Consider the following 15,296-nt stretch of genomic DNA (forward strand, 5'->3'; position numbering starts at 1 on the left):
CGATGATCTTGGTGATGCTGCTTGCTCTGTCGGCGGGAGGGGGGGGGGGGGTGATGGTGGAATGCCACATACCCCCCTATTCTGTGTGACCGCTCGGGGGTAGATTTATGGCTTTATATAAAGTCCCTTTTTGTTTAGTGGGGGACTCTTGGGGGGCTACCAGCTGGGTAATAAACTTTGCGCCTCAAGGAGACACCCACTGCGTGGCATTCTTCGCTCTGTCGTGGCGGGAATCTACCATCCTCTGCCATCTTTGTATTGGCCATACTAGAATGACTAATGAGATTTTACTCCCCCTTTTAGCCACCCCCCTTTTTTACTTCTGGGACTCCGCTCACAGTGACCCATATTTCGCTGCACTGCTCCACCTTGTGGTCCTTTGCACTAAAAGTGCCCTCCCACCTCATTGTCTCGGGTGTTAATGGACGACCCTTGCATGGTTATGTCTGTCCTTGGTTTTCTATAGAAGTGGTTTGTACTATCAGGTAGAAGTCCTTGGATTTTCGTCTGGACTTCGAGTCCCTCATGTAACGTAGGCATTGATTACCGGTATGGAGACGTTAATGTTGCCTCCATACCAGCCAGGTTGTCCCTGCCTTTTCCCTACATTTTGTCTGGTCTGTTATGCTTTTTCGTTTCCCCCTTTTATTGTGTTTCCTTCCCCTGGTGCTGTCCCTGTTGTGTCGTGGTGCTGGTATTGTTTGGGTGTTGGGAGGGTAGATGGTGGTGTTTCTGGGGCACCCTTCATTTTTCCCGTTCCTACCCACTGCCCTGCTGTTCTTTCCTTCTTCTTCTGCCCTGACGTCCCTTTTCCCTCTTTGTTTGCACGTTATCCCTTCCTCTTGTCTGCACGTAATCCCTTCCTCTTGTCTGGACTGTGCTGTTAGTGTAGTTCTTCCCTTTATTTCGGCCATCCTAGAGCATGGAACCAATGGCTTCACTGTTTGGTCCCCTTCCCCAGATGAATCAACCAGCCGACCTACCAAATTTCTTTGTTCTCATAGTGTGTTTACATTGATTTCAATTGGTTTTTGCTTGTCAGTGTCAGCTTCCTCCCTCAGATTTAATCTTGTTTCCCCATACTCGTCAGTTCTATCCTTTCTGTGATTTTCCCATGTGTTTTGGTGTAGTTTTGCAAATTTTTTTGGGTGTATTTCTACATTATTTACATATTTTTGCGAGTTTTGTGCTCCACCTGAATCCTTGCTGCTTCCATCTGCATCAATATAGAAAAGTTTCCTTATCCCTAGCCAGAACCCAGTCCCACGTATTGTTCCTACATTGTTGCTTGGCTCGTGGAATTCCCCTCCCCCCCAAATGGCCTTCAATCAAATTATCCATTTCTGGCTGCAACTCATCCTACAGTGACCACCATCTGTTCAGATTCCATTAGTTCTTAACCCTCACCAACATAGTCCTGCAAAGCCGTGTCAATCTGGCTCAAACCTCCTTGCAATATCTCTTCTCCATCAGTAAAATTCTCTTGAGGGTCTACAGCTAAGTAATCTTTTTTGTCTAAAAATTCCTGAACCCCATATCACATGTTGAAACTCTTGGCCTCAAGGAACTACAGCAGCATGCCCTCCACCACCTCAAAAATCTCTCCACTCCCTTCACTTCCTACTCCTGCCTTGGACTATGACTATCCATCACCTCTACAGCCACCTCCAAACCTCCCCCACATCCCTTCATAGCTGACAAACCATTCCTTGGAGACATATTACATTTACCCCACCCTCGAAATCTCCGTCCCACTGCCATACAGAATCCAGAACCTAAACAGACACGAAACATTCAGGAACCTTTTCTGTAAAGACCTTAGCTCCACAGGAGTATCAGTTCTTTCCAAAGGCCTCACCTTTTGCCTCCACCTTCTCCTGGCCCCTGCAGTGGTAACACCTCTTTGCTACCAATTGTACCTACCGGACTCAACCAAAGACCAATGTTGAACCCTGCTTGACTCAGTTCACTCGTCCATCCAACTGTGATCCACCCCCACTGCCCCCAAATCACCCCGTTAACTTTCAGAATTTCCTTACCTAGAATCTTGTATCACTATTATTCCCCAAATCCCTCAACATGCAAGCTAACCTTACTTCTGCAGAAAGAACTGCAATCCACCACCTAAAAACTGATCTCAACCTTACAATCCTCCCTGCTGACAAAGGCTCCACAACTATTGTTTTGAACAGCAAGGATTACCTGGCAGAGGGATTCTGCAAGCTGCCAGATTCCTCCACCTACAAACACTGCCACAGTGAGCCCATTCCAGAAATCCAGCAGTATCTCCAGTCTCTCCTCAAATTCTTAGGCCCACCCCAGAACCTCTCTTTGAAGTCCATCTCTCTCCTCACCCCTACCACTTCCCACAGTCCTACTTTCTACATGCTTCTTACAGTCCATTAACCCCAGGACACCCCAGTGTGGCCTGTTACTATGCTCCCCGTGAGAGACACTCTGCTCTCATAGACCAATGCCTTCAGCCTATTACCCATAACCTACCCTCCTGATATAAGATGCCAAACATTTTGTCCACCGACTCTCCACAGTTTCAGTTTCTTCACCACTTGGTGCTCTGCTCATCGCTGTTGATGTCACCTCCCTTTACACCAACATCGCTGATGCCTGTGACCTTGATCGTATGGAGCAATACCTTTCCCAATGCCCAATAGATTCCAAACCTATAACCTCCTGCCTAGTCGCCATGACCAACTATATCCCCACCCACAACAACCTCCCCTAGTTAGGCATCATGTACAAACAAATCCAGGTTATGGTATGCATACCCACATGGCACCGTCCTGTGTCAAGCTGTTCATGGACCGTCTAAAGGTATCCTTTCTAACCACCCAGAATCCCAAACCCCTCAGCTGGTTCAGATTAATCGATGACATCATGATCTGGATTGAGGATGAGGACACCCTATTCTAGTTCCTCCAAAATCGCAACACCTACTCCCCTGTTGTCTTCACCTGGTCCTCCTCAACCCAACGAGCCGCCTTTCTTGATGTTGACTTGCACCTCAGAGATGGCTACATCAGTACCCCTGTCCATATCAAACATACCAATCACCAGCAATATCTCCACTTCGACAGCTGCCACTCATCCCATCTGAAGAAGTCCCTTCCATACAATAGTCGCATCTGTAGTGATGAGCACTCACTCTCAATATATGCCAAGGGCCTCCCTCCCAACCTTGTACAATAATAGATCTCCCATACCTTGTCTCTCCTGTCACCCACCACCTCCCAAGTCCCACTGTCCAGCCACAGAAGAGCATTCCCCTCGTGACTCCATGCCACACAGGACTACAGCAGTTCAACCCCATTCTCCACCAGGGTTTTGACTATCTCTTGTCATGACCTGAAATTGTGTCCTACCCACTATCCTTTCCACCCCTCCCACAGTGGTATTCAGCTGCCCACCAAACCTACACAAAATATTTGTCCATTCCTACAGAATCCACACGTCCTCTCACCACCGCCTACTTTAGTCCGTTCACAAACATCACCTGTTCTATCAAAGGCAGGGCTACCTGTGAAACCAGTCATGTGATCAACTAGCTAAGCTGCAACCATTGTGCTTCATTCTACGTGGGCGTGCCAACCAACAAGCTGGTCACCGACAAACTGTGGCCAAGAAACGGCTGACCGAGCCAGTTGCTGAGCATGCTGCCCAGCACAATGTTCTCCATTCCAATGACTGCCTCACACCCTGTGCCATCTGGACCCCACCCATCAACACCAGATTTTCTGAATTGCGCAGGTTCGAAATCTCCCTACAATAAATTCTATGTTCCCGTAACTGTCCAGGGCTCAACCATTGTTAGTCATTGTGTTTCACCCATCTATCCCTTTCCCTGTACCACTACCAGCACTACACAGCCCTCTTTTCCACTAATGCATCCACAGTCTCTCACTTCTCTCATTTTTCGCTTCTCCCTTCCCCCACCTGCACTCCATCAAATCTCCCGACTACAATTAGCTGCCCTACCCCCTCCCCACCTCATCCTTGTATACTCCCACAGGCAGGACTTTACTGCTCCCGCCCTACCCTGCTACTCATCCCCTTTCCCGGCCCATCTGCCTACTCACCCCCACCACCTAATTTGCTTCTCCCATTATGTGATGCTGCTCGCAGTTTTACCTCTGCAGCCATAGACAGAGTGTGTGTGTGTGTGTGTGTGTGTGTGTGTGTGTGTGTGTGTGTGTGTGTGTCTGTTCTGATGAAGGCTTGCTTGGCCGAAAGCTTTGTTTGACAGTCATTTTGTTGTGCCTGTCTGCAACTTAGCATTTCTGCCATGTGGTAGCAACTATCCTATTCATAACATTATCAAAATTGTATTATTATTGTTTTCTGCTGTTTGCTAACATCAGCTGTTCTACACTCCTGGAAATGGAAAAAAGAACACATTGACACCGGTGTGTCAGACCCACTATACTTGCTCCGGACACTGCGAGAGGGCTGTACAAGCAATGATCACACACACGGCACAGCGGACACACCAGGAACCGCGGTGTTGGCCGTCGAATGGCGCTAGCTGCGCAGCATTTGTGCACCGCCGCCGTCAGTGTCAGCCAGTTTGCCGTGGCATACGGAGCTCCATCGCAGTCTTTAACACTGGTAGCATGCCGCGACAGCGTGGACGTGAACCGTATGTGCAGTTGACGGACTTTGAGCGAGGGCGTATAGTGGGCATGCGGGAGGCCGGGTGGACGTACCGCCGAATTGCTCAACACGTGGGGCGTGAGGTCTCCACAGTACATCGATGTTGTCGCCAGTGGTCGGCGGAAGGTGCACGTGCCCGTCGACCTGGAACCGGACCGCAGCGACGCACGGATGCACGCCAAGACCGTAGGATCCTACGCAGTGCCGTAGGGGACCGCACCGCCACTTCCCAGCAAATTAGGGACACTGTTGCTCCTGGGGTATCGGCGAGGACCATTCGCAACCGTCTCCATGAAGCTGGGCTACGGTCCCGCACACCGTTAGGCCGTCTTCCGCTCACGCCCCAACATCGTGCAGCCCGCCTCCAGTGGTGTCGCGACAGGCGTGAATGGAGGGACGAATGGAGACGTGTCGTCTTCAGCGATGAGAGTCGCTTCTGCCTTGGTGCCAATGATGGTCGTATGCGTGTTTGGCGCCGTGCAGGTGAGCGCCACAATCAGGACTGCATACGACCGAGGCACACAGGGCCAACACCCGGCATCATGGTGTGGGGAGCGATCTCCTACACTGGCCGTACACCACTGGTGATTGTCGAGGGGACACTGAATAGTGCACGGTACATCCAAACCGTCATCGAACCCATCATTCTACCATTCCTAGACCGGCAAGGGAACTTGCTGTTCCAACAGGACAATGCACGTCCGCATGTATCCCGTGCCACCCAACGTGCTCTAGAAGGTGTAAGTCAACTACCCTGGCCAGCAAGATCTCCGGATCTGTCCCCCATTGAGCATGTTTGGGACTGGATGAAGCGTCGTCTCACGCGGTCTGCACGTCCAGCACGAACGCTGGTCCAACTGAGGCGCCAGGTGGAAATGGCATGGCAAGCCGTTCCACAGGACTACATTCAGCATCTCTACGATCGTCTCCATGGGAGAATAGCAGCCTGCATTGCTGCGAAAGGTGGATATACACTGTACTAGTGCCGACATTGTGCATGCTCTGTTGCCTGTGTCTATGTGCCTGTGGTTCTGTCAGTGTGATCATGTGATGTATCTGACCCCAGGAATGTGTCAATAAAGTTTCCCCTTCCTGGGACAAAGAATTCACGGTGTTCTTATTTCAATTTCCAGGAGTGTATGTTTATGGTGACATTTTACCTAAATTTTGACGTGTGTTCTTACGGAGAGAAGAAAAGAATATCCATTTGGGTTTTGGTTGTGTTAGTTGGTTCAGTTTAGTTTGGTATCATCCAGTACTATATCACTTGCATCCTGTACCATGCGGCAGAATGTTCTGTTAAAGGATTACAACTTTTTTGATGAATCTGGTTTGTATGAATTCTGGTGATCGTGTAGAATTTTATGGACCAGGGTCGCTCCCCCCCTCCTGCAGACTTCTTGGAAGTGTCTTCTCTGCTGCAGGAAACTGCTGAAGCTTTGCAACTAATGACTTTATACATAATTAACAAATGATGACTGAACACGTATTTTCACTTTCAACCAACCGTTTCAAGATGTTTATTGCTTAATTGCATTTACAGTTCAATCCATTAACATAGCGTTAATACATTCTGTCTTTATGAGAACTCAAACAAGAGCGCTGCCAATCTAACCGTAATACCAAAGCTTTCAATTAACATCTTCTTTTTTCTCCTAAGAGATTTCATAAATCCCATTTATTCTGTGTATGCCTTTTGGGTCCATGGACTGTGTACCAGGTGCCCAGCAAGTAGTAAGCATTCTCATGCCTTCTGCGCACTGTGGCTACATCTTTCCTCATATGCCGTCTCTTGACCTACAAAGTCCTGTTACACTAAATCCTGTACCTGAATCATATGATTCGGACTATAAACATTATTAGGCTAATAAACCACAATTCACCTCCCACATACCAATCCCCTCTCAGATATCCCACTGGGGGACCAATTGGGAGTGTTTGGCCATTGGAGAAATCATAATTATATTTTCTCGGTTATGGGTCATATGTCTTGTGGATATAGATAGTGTGTCTTTAATGTAATGGTTTCCATTTCCTTCTGTACACTCATGCAGCTGATCATTTTATTCTTCTGCCTTGTAGGGGCAGTTTACAACCTCAAGGGAAGGAGTTTGCCCTGAAGCTGTCACATCCCATGTGCCTTCCTTGACAAGGCCTTTGGCAGAATGGGAGTGACTCCTTATATCAGGAATCTTCAGCTGGCATTGCTGAAGTTTTGTATTTAAAATTTAAGTAGTGACTGCATCCACACCTTGGGTTCAGGATGTTTCCATTACTAGTCACACTACTACTAGAGCTGATGGGTCAAGCATTAGTCTGATACAGTGGTGTATTTGACACATATTGCAACAGACCCTGGAGGCGTCAAGAATCAATAGCATGTGGTACCGCCTGTGCACAGTGTTCATCCCGGGTCATGTGGTCACATGACATTTCTGGGTAACACTGTTAAGCACCCAATGGTGGCAGCCTGACAGTCACTCTCCAGTACTGTATGAAGCTACACATCACACAGCATTCAATGTCTTGGAACTGACCCAGTTACATTTCACTGTCTCTCTTGGAGTAGCTCTTTGGATGTTCTATGTTTGGACAACTTCCATCGCTTCAAACTGGTTTCTGAGTCGCGTGTTATTGGCAGTCCCGAATCAACACACAATTTTCGCAACCACCTGTGCCGGTCGCACACTTGTAGCAACACTGCACTGAACTTTCCTGTTTATGGTTGTGCCCCAATGTAGTCAGATTGTGTTAACATATTCCTGGGTATGACATGCATGGGAGGCAACAAAGGTTTAATGAATTGTTGGTATAATTTAACAACTAACTGGTCTTCATGTGTTTAAGGCTATGCCTACTGGCATGAACAACACTGAACAGGAAATGCGTATGCTGTGTTAAAGTGATTGAGTACTAATGAGTTCTGAGTCTCTGGAATTGGTTTCCCCTATTAGCTCTAGCTAGCTTTCATAGAATGTGGTTTCTTGAACGTCTGGTAACACTGGTGCTGTAAAAATGGAAAGTGCTGCTAATTTTCAATGTGATAATGACACTGTACAAGTGACGGTTAATTGTTGTTGTTGTTGTTGTTGTTGTGGTCTTCAGTCCTGAGATTGGTTTGATGCAGCTCTCCATACTACTCTATCCTGTGCAAACGTCTTCATCTCCCGGTACCTACTGCAACCTACATCCTTCTGAATCTGCACAGTGTATTCATCTCTTGGTCTCCCTCTTCGATTTTTACCCTCCACGCTGGGCACTCCAATACCAAATTGGTGATCCCTTGATGCCTCAACACATGTCCTACCAACCGATGCCTTCTTCTAGTCAAGTTGTGCAACAAACTTCTCTTCTCCCCAATCCTATTTAATACTTCCTCATTAGGTGTGTGATCTACCGATCTAATCTTCAGCATTCTTCTGTAGCACCACATTTCAAAACCTTCTATTCTCTTCTTGTCCAAACTATTTATCATCCATGTTTCACTTGCATACATGGCTACACTCCATACAAATACCTCCAGAAAAGGCTTCCTACACTTAAATATATACTCGATGTTAATAAATTTCTCTTCTTCAGAAACGCTTTCTTTGCCATTGCCAGTCTACATTTTATATCCTCTCTACTTTGACCATCATCAGTTATTTTGCTCCCCAAATAGCAAAATTCCTTTACTATTTTAAGTGTCTCATTTCCTAATCTAATTCCCTCAGCATCACCTGACTTAATTCGACTACATTCCATTATCCTCGATTTGCTTTTGTTGATGTTCATCTTATACCCTCCTTTCAAGACACTATCCATTCCATTCAGCTGCTCTTCCAAGTCCTTTGCTGTCTCTGACAGAATTACAATGTCATCGGCGAACCTCAAAGTTTTTATTTCTTCTCCATGGATTTTAATACCTACTCCAAATTTTTCTTTTGTTTCCTTCACTGCTTGCTGAATATACAGATTTAATAGCATTGGGGAGGGGCTACAACCCTGTCTCACTCCCTTCCCAACCACTGCTTCCCTTTCATGCCCCTCGACTCTTATAACTGCCATCTGGTTTCTGTTCAAATTGTAAATAGCCTTTCGTTCCCTGTATTTTACCCCTGCCACCTTCAAAATTTGAAAGAGTGTATTCCAGTCAACATTGTCAAAAGCTTTCTCTAAGTCTACAAATGCTAGAAACGTAGGTTTGCCTTTCCTTAATCTAGCTTCTAAGATAAGTCGTAAGGTCAGTATTGCCTCACGTGTTCCAACATTTATACGGAATCCGAACTGATCTTCCCCGAGGTTGGCTTCTACTAGTTTTTCCATTCGTCTGTAAAGAATCCGCGTTAGTATTTTGCAGCCGTGACTTATTAAACTGATAGTTCGGTAAGTTTCACATTTGTCAACACCTGCTTTCTTTGGGATTGGAATTATTATATTCTTCTTGAAGTCTGAGGGTATTTCGCTTGTTTCATACATCTTGCTCACCAGATGGTAGAGTTTCGTCAGGACTGGCTCTCCCAAGGCTGTCAGTAGTTCTAATGGAATGATGTCTACTCCCGGAGCCTTGTTTTGACTCAGGTCTTTCAGTGCTCTGTCAAACTCTTCACACAGTATCGTATCTCCCATTTCATCTTCATCTACATCCTCTTCCATTTCCATAATATTGTCCTCAAGTACATCACCCTTGTATAGACCCTCTATATACTCCTTCCACCTTTCTGCTTTCCCTTCTTTGCTTAGAACTGGGTTTCCATCTGAGCTTTTAATATTCATACAAGTGGTTCTCTTTTCTCTGAAGGTCTCTTTAATTTTCCTGTAGGCTGTATCTATCTTACCCCTAGTGAGATAAGCTTCTACATCCTTACATTTATCCTCTAGCCATGCCTGCTTAGCCATTCCTGTCGATCTCATTTTTGAGACGTTTCTATTCCTTTTTGCCTGCTTCATTTACTGCATTTTTATATTTTCTCCTTTCATCAATTAAATTCAGTATTTCTTCTGTCACCCAAGGATTTCTACTAGCCTTCATCTTTTTAGCTACTTGATCCTCTGCTGGCTTCACTACTACATTCCTCAAAGCTACCCATTCTTCTTCTACTGTATTTCTTTCCCCTATGCCTGTCAATTGTTCCCTTATGCTCTCCCTGAAACTCTGTACAACCTCTGGTTTAGTCAGTTTATCCAGGTCCCATCTCCTTAAATTCCCACCTTAGAAGTTAAGTATTAGAGCATGTGCAACTGAAGTATTGACATGAGTGTATTAACAGTTATGAGTGCCAAATAATGGTCAACTGAAATTCCAAGGACAGGGAAGTTAAATAGTAGAACATGGTTGTAAACAATAGTTAACGTTTTCTGTTCATGTACGGAAGTTGAGGGATTTTCATCAATTTAGAGGATAAAAATAACAAATTGCATTATTGTATTTTATCGAAACAATTGATTATACACTCCTGGAAATTGAAATAAGAACACCGTGAATTCATTGTCCCAGGAAGGGGAAACTTTGACACATTCCTGGGGTCAGATACATCACATGATCACACTGACAGAACCACAGGCACATAGACACAGGCAACAGAGCATGCACAATGTCGGCACTAGTACAGTGTATATCCACCTTTCGCAGCAATGCAGGCTGCTATTCTCCCATGGAGACGATCGTAGAGATGCTGGATGTAGTCCTGTGGAACGGCTTGCCATGCCATTTCCACCTGGCGCCTCAGTTGGACCAGCGTTCGTGCTGGACGTGCAGACCGCTTGAGACGACGCTTCATCCAGTCCCAAACATGCTCAATGGGGGACACATCCGGAGATCTTGCTGGCCAGGGTAGTTGACTTACACCTTCTAGAGCACGTTGGGTGGCACGGGATACATGCGGATGTGCATTGTCCTGTTGGAACAGCAAGTTCCCTTGCCAGTCTAGGAATGGTAGAACGATGGGTTCGATGACGGTTTGGATGTACCGTGCACTATTCAGTGTCCCCTCGACGATCACCAGTGGTGTACGGCCAGTGTAGGAGATCGCTCCCCACACCATGATGCCGGGTGTTGGCCCTGTGTGCCTCGGTCGTATGCAGTCCTGATTGTGGCGCTCACCTGCACGGCGCCAAACACGCATACAACCATCATTGGCACCAAGGCAGAAGCGACTCTCATCGCTGAAGACGACACGTCTCCATTCGTCCCTCCATTCACGCCTGTCGCGACACCACTGGAGGCGGGCTGCACGATGTTGGGGCGTGAGCGGAAGACGGCCTAACGGTGTGCGGGACCGTAGCCCAGCTTCATGGAGACGGTTGCGAATGGTCCTCGCCGATACCCCAGGAGCAACAGTGTCCCTAATTTGCTGGGAAGTGGCGGTGCGGTCCCCTACGGCACTGCGTAGGATCCTACGGTCTTGGCGTGCATCCGTGTGTCGCTGCGGTCCGGTTCCAGGTCGACGGGCACGTGCACCTTCCGCCGACCACTGGCGACAACATCGATGTACTGTGGAGACCTCACGCCCCACGTGTTGAGCAATTCGGCGGTACGTCCACCCGGCCTCCCGCATTCCCACTATACGCCCTCGCTCAAAGTCTGTCAACTGCACATACGGTTCACGTCCACGCTGTCGCGGCATGCTACCAGTGTTAAAGACTGCGATGGAGCTCCGTATGCCACGGCAAACTGGCTGACACTGACGGCGGCGGTGCACAAATGCTGCGCAGCTAGCGCCATTCGACGGCCAACACCGCGGTTCCTGGTGTGTCCGCTGTGCCGTGCGTGTGATCATTGCTTGTACAGCCCTCTCGCAGTGTCCGGAGCAAGTATGGTGGGTCTGACACACCGGTGTCAATGTGTTCTTTTTTCCATTTCCAGGAGTGTATTTATGTAGAGTCAGTGCAACTTAACCCAATCTGTCTGTGATGTAATGGCAGTTAAATCGCTTACAGGAAACATCATATTTATGGAAAATATGTAATAACCTAATATTCAGGTGATTCAGTTACGTTTATACATACACATTAATTCCGTGCACAATGTATAAGTATCATAACAAAACTACAAAAAGTCCTGTACTCACAATTCTTCATTGAGGGTCTACAGCTAAATAATCTTTTTTGTCTAAAAAACTACCACCACAATGGACAAGTGTGGAGACAGCTGCAGAGTCGTGAGAAATACTAGACAGTTCAAAGACTTCCTACAATTTTCTTCTTCTTCTTTTTTACGTTGGGTTTTGTGAAAGTCAGCTCTAATAGGGTTGTTGGTAGCCTGTAGTAATGTTGTAGTTGTACCTAGAGCTGTAAGATTATAGAGGAAGTGCAGTGTAGCTAACTGTAAAACTCTGATCTGACCAGGCAGTGACACAAGCAGAATTACAACAGTTGAGAGCAGCAGTTGACAGCAATAATATTAGAAATGGGATAGATGACCAGACTGTGGTCAAATACTACCAGGTAAGGTTCAAGAGATGCATCAAACCTGCTAGCTTTAGGTTTGACGCCTCCAACAGAGTAACTCCACAAGAGACTAGACAAAAATTGCAGACAACCCAATAAGTTTAGGAAGACGCTGACAATACAAGACAGAAAAGTGCAAGCCAAAATTAGTAGTAGTCAAAGGGTTTACAAGACCAAGATCCCCTGCAGCTCCGGGGGTTAGAATAGGCCTAAGGTATTCCTGCCTGTTGTAAGAGGCGAGTAATAGGAGTTTCACACATTTCGGCCTTCGTGATGGTCCCCTGTGGGATCTGACCTCCATTTTTCAAAATTTTCCCGAAGAACGAGCCAATTGAGGAAGGGCGCCTTACGTGGTGCATCGTATCCATCGTGCAATGAGATCTTTAACCCACTTTCTCGTCGTCGCATTTCAGTCCCTCTCATTCTCAATCTCTTGGGCGAGGACACCTTCCTGGGTACTATGCAGTGTCTCTTTCTTCGCTGAAAATGACCACGGACTTCTTTGCACCTAATATCCAGCGCAGTAGCCAGTCCGATGTGGTAGGTCCACCATGTACCCTGTTGGTTGTAGCCCCATGACCACACAGGGATCGCTCTGCTGGTGCCTGCACTGTCAACTCCCCACTTATGCCAAGGGCCCATCCCCCAGGGCATCGGGACTCCTGGCAATGGCCATCCTGCCAGGTGGCTCTTGCTGTGGCTGGGTGTTGCCCGTAGGGAGGGCCCTTGTTCAGAGTCGATGGCACCATGGCGGATGACCCGCAATGAAGTGTGGTACGTCATCTCTTGCTGATGGCCAGCCGCCAGCAGTCTCTAAGCGTTATAGGGCTCACTTTAATGTGAACATGTATGACCCAAAATCGTTTCCCTACCTGGCCACACCATGGGAGTAGTGTAAGTCTAAGGATGGCAGTGTAGCTTATTCGCCCCACTATCTAGTATGTACGAGAGGTGATGGGGAATCCTTTGGTGTCCATGAAGATTCAATTCTTTGTAGAGGATTTTGGGGAGATGGAGGGCTTGTCCAAAATGCCCTCTGGTTCAGTTCTGATAAAAACGGCTTCATCTGCCCAGTCACGAAGGTTACTCGCTTGTGACAAGTTGGGGGATGTTTCAGTTACCATCGCGCCCCATAAGAGTTTGGATATGGTCCAGGGTATTATATTCCATTGGGACTTACTTCTGCAGTCTGATGACGAGCTGCACGCCAATTTATAGTGGCGAGGCTGACATTTCGTCCAGCGCGTTCATCGGGGACTGAGGGATAATCAGGTTGCCACTGGTGCCTTCATGTTGGCCTTCGAGGGTGATACATTACCTGAGAAGGTCAAAGTGATGGTCTACCACTGTGACGTCAAGACCTATATCCCTCCCACAGTGTGGTGCTTTAAGTCCTGGAAGTTTTCCATATGTCTTCCCGCTGTACTTTCAGCCTCACATGTTGAGATTGCAGAAGCCAATCACATCCCAATACTCAATGTGCTCCGTCTTCAGTCTATGTCAACTGCGGGGAGCATCATTCACCTTGCTCGCCAGTCTGCAGAATCTTACAGAAAGAGTGGAAAATCAGGGAATATAAGACCCTGGACCGACTGACTGACCTATACTGAGGCCAAGAGAAAATATGAATGACTCCATCCTGTGCAAATGACTTCCTCGTATGCCACCGCTACTGCCACCATGATAGCCCCATTAGTTCAGGGAATTCCAGTCGGCTCTCCAAGCCGTACGACTCCACATCCCCCTTGACTGTGGGGGCCACTACCCACCCTGTTGCTCCTGTACCATCTACCTCAGGAACAACACCCCCCACCCACCCACCCATCAGGGACGTCCGTCCCCGCTTCTAAGCTGGAGAAGTGTCCACCTTCTTCAGCTCCTCTTGCTCGCAAGGGGTCGCTTGGGTCCCTCCCTTCCCAGGTTTCCACAAGTGGGAAGGATGACGCCTGCTAATGGCATAAGTACCCACTTGTGCTTGTAAGCAGCTGGTTGTAGGACTTCGCGATCCTCCTTCGTCCGGGAGACTGAATCAGTGAAGCCCTCCCAAGTGGTGAAACCCAAGGAGCAGCGAGAAAAGTCCAAGAAGAAGACCTCTAAGACCAAGGAACTTGTGGTGGCAACCTTCCGACCACAACCTACAAGCTCTGTGTCTAAGGATGATGTGGAGATTCTGGCGTCCGCTTAGGACCTACATCTCGCCGGTCTTTCAGATGCAATGGATGTCGCTCCAATAGGAACTTAATCAGTGGCAGCAGGTGACCCAGCTGCGTGATCTGCCTCCTCGGTCCCATCACGCATTTCTCAGCCATGGACAATTTCACCCTCCAGTGGAACAGCGGCACTTTTTTCCACCATCTTGCTAAGCTCCGACAACTTCTCAGCCTCCACCCTTTCCTCTCCATTGCTCTTCAGGAAACTTGGTTTCAAGCGTTGCGAACCCCCGCCCTCCGTGACTATCGTGATTATTATAAGAACCGGGCACCTTATGACAGGGTATTTTGTGGCGTCTGCATCTACGTCCTTCACTCTCTTTACAGCGAGTGTGTCCCTCTTCAAACACCTTTAGAGGCTGTCGCTGTTCGGGTGTGGATGCCTCGGGCTGTTACTGTCTGCAGTCTCAATCTTCCACTGGATGATTATGTCCTGGCTGCGCTGACAGCCCAATTGCCACCACCTTTTCTGTTACTGGGCGACTTCAACGCCCATAACCCTATGTGGGATGGATCCGTGTCAACAGGCCGAGGCAGCGTCGTTGAGCAAGTGTTGGCACTGCTTGACCTCTCTCTTTTAAATAATGGTGCCTTCACACATTTCAGTGTGGTGCATGGCACGTACTCAGCCATTGACCTTTCAATCTGCAACCCTAACGTATTACCATCTGTCCAATGGAGTGTGCATGATGACTTATGCAACAGTGATCACTCTCCGATCTCCCCGTCACTGCCACAGCGTCACTCTTCCGGGCGCCCCTGCAGGTGGGCTATGGATAAAGCTGACTGGGACTTGTTCACCTCCATTGCCACTACTGAGCCTCGGTCACCACCGGCGTTGTTTCTGTCACAGAATCTGCCATTCCTTGTTCTTCTGGGTCCCCTTGGCAGAGGACTGTGCCTTGGTCACCCAAGATCGCTGAGGCGATTAAAGATCGCAGGTGAGCCCTCCAGCGTCACAAGCAGCATCCCTCATTGGAACACCTCATT

This window comes from Schistocerca serialis, chromosome 9 (assembly GCF_023864345.2).
Source record: "Schistocerca serialis cubense isolate TAMUIC-IGC-003099 chromosome 9, iqSchSeri2.2, whole genome shotgun sequence".
In the NCBI taxonomy this organism is placed as follows: Eukaryota; Metazoa; Arthropoda; class Insecta; order Orthoptera; family Acrididae; genus Schistocerca; species Schistocerca serialis.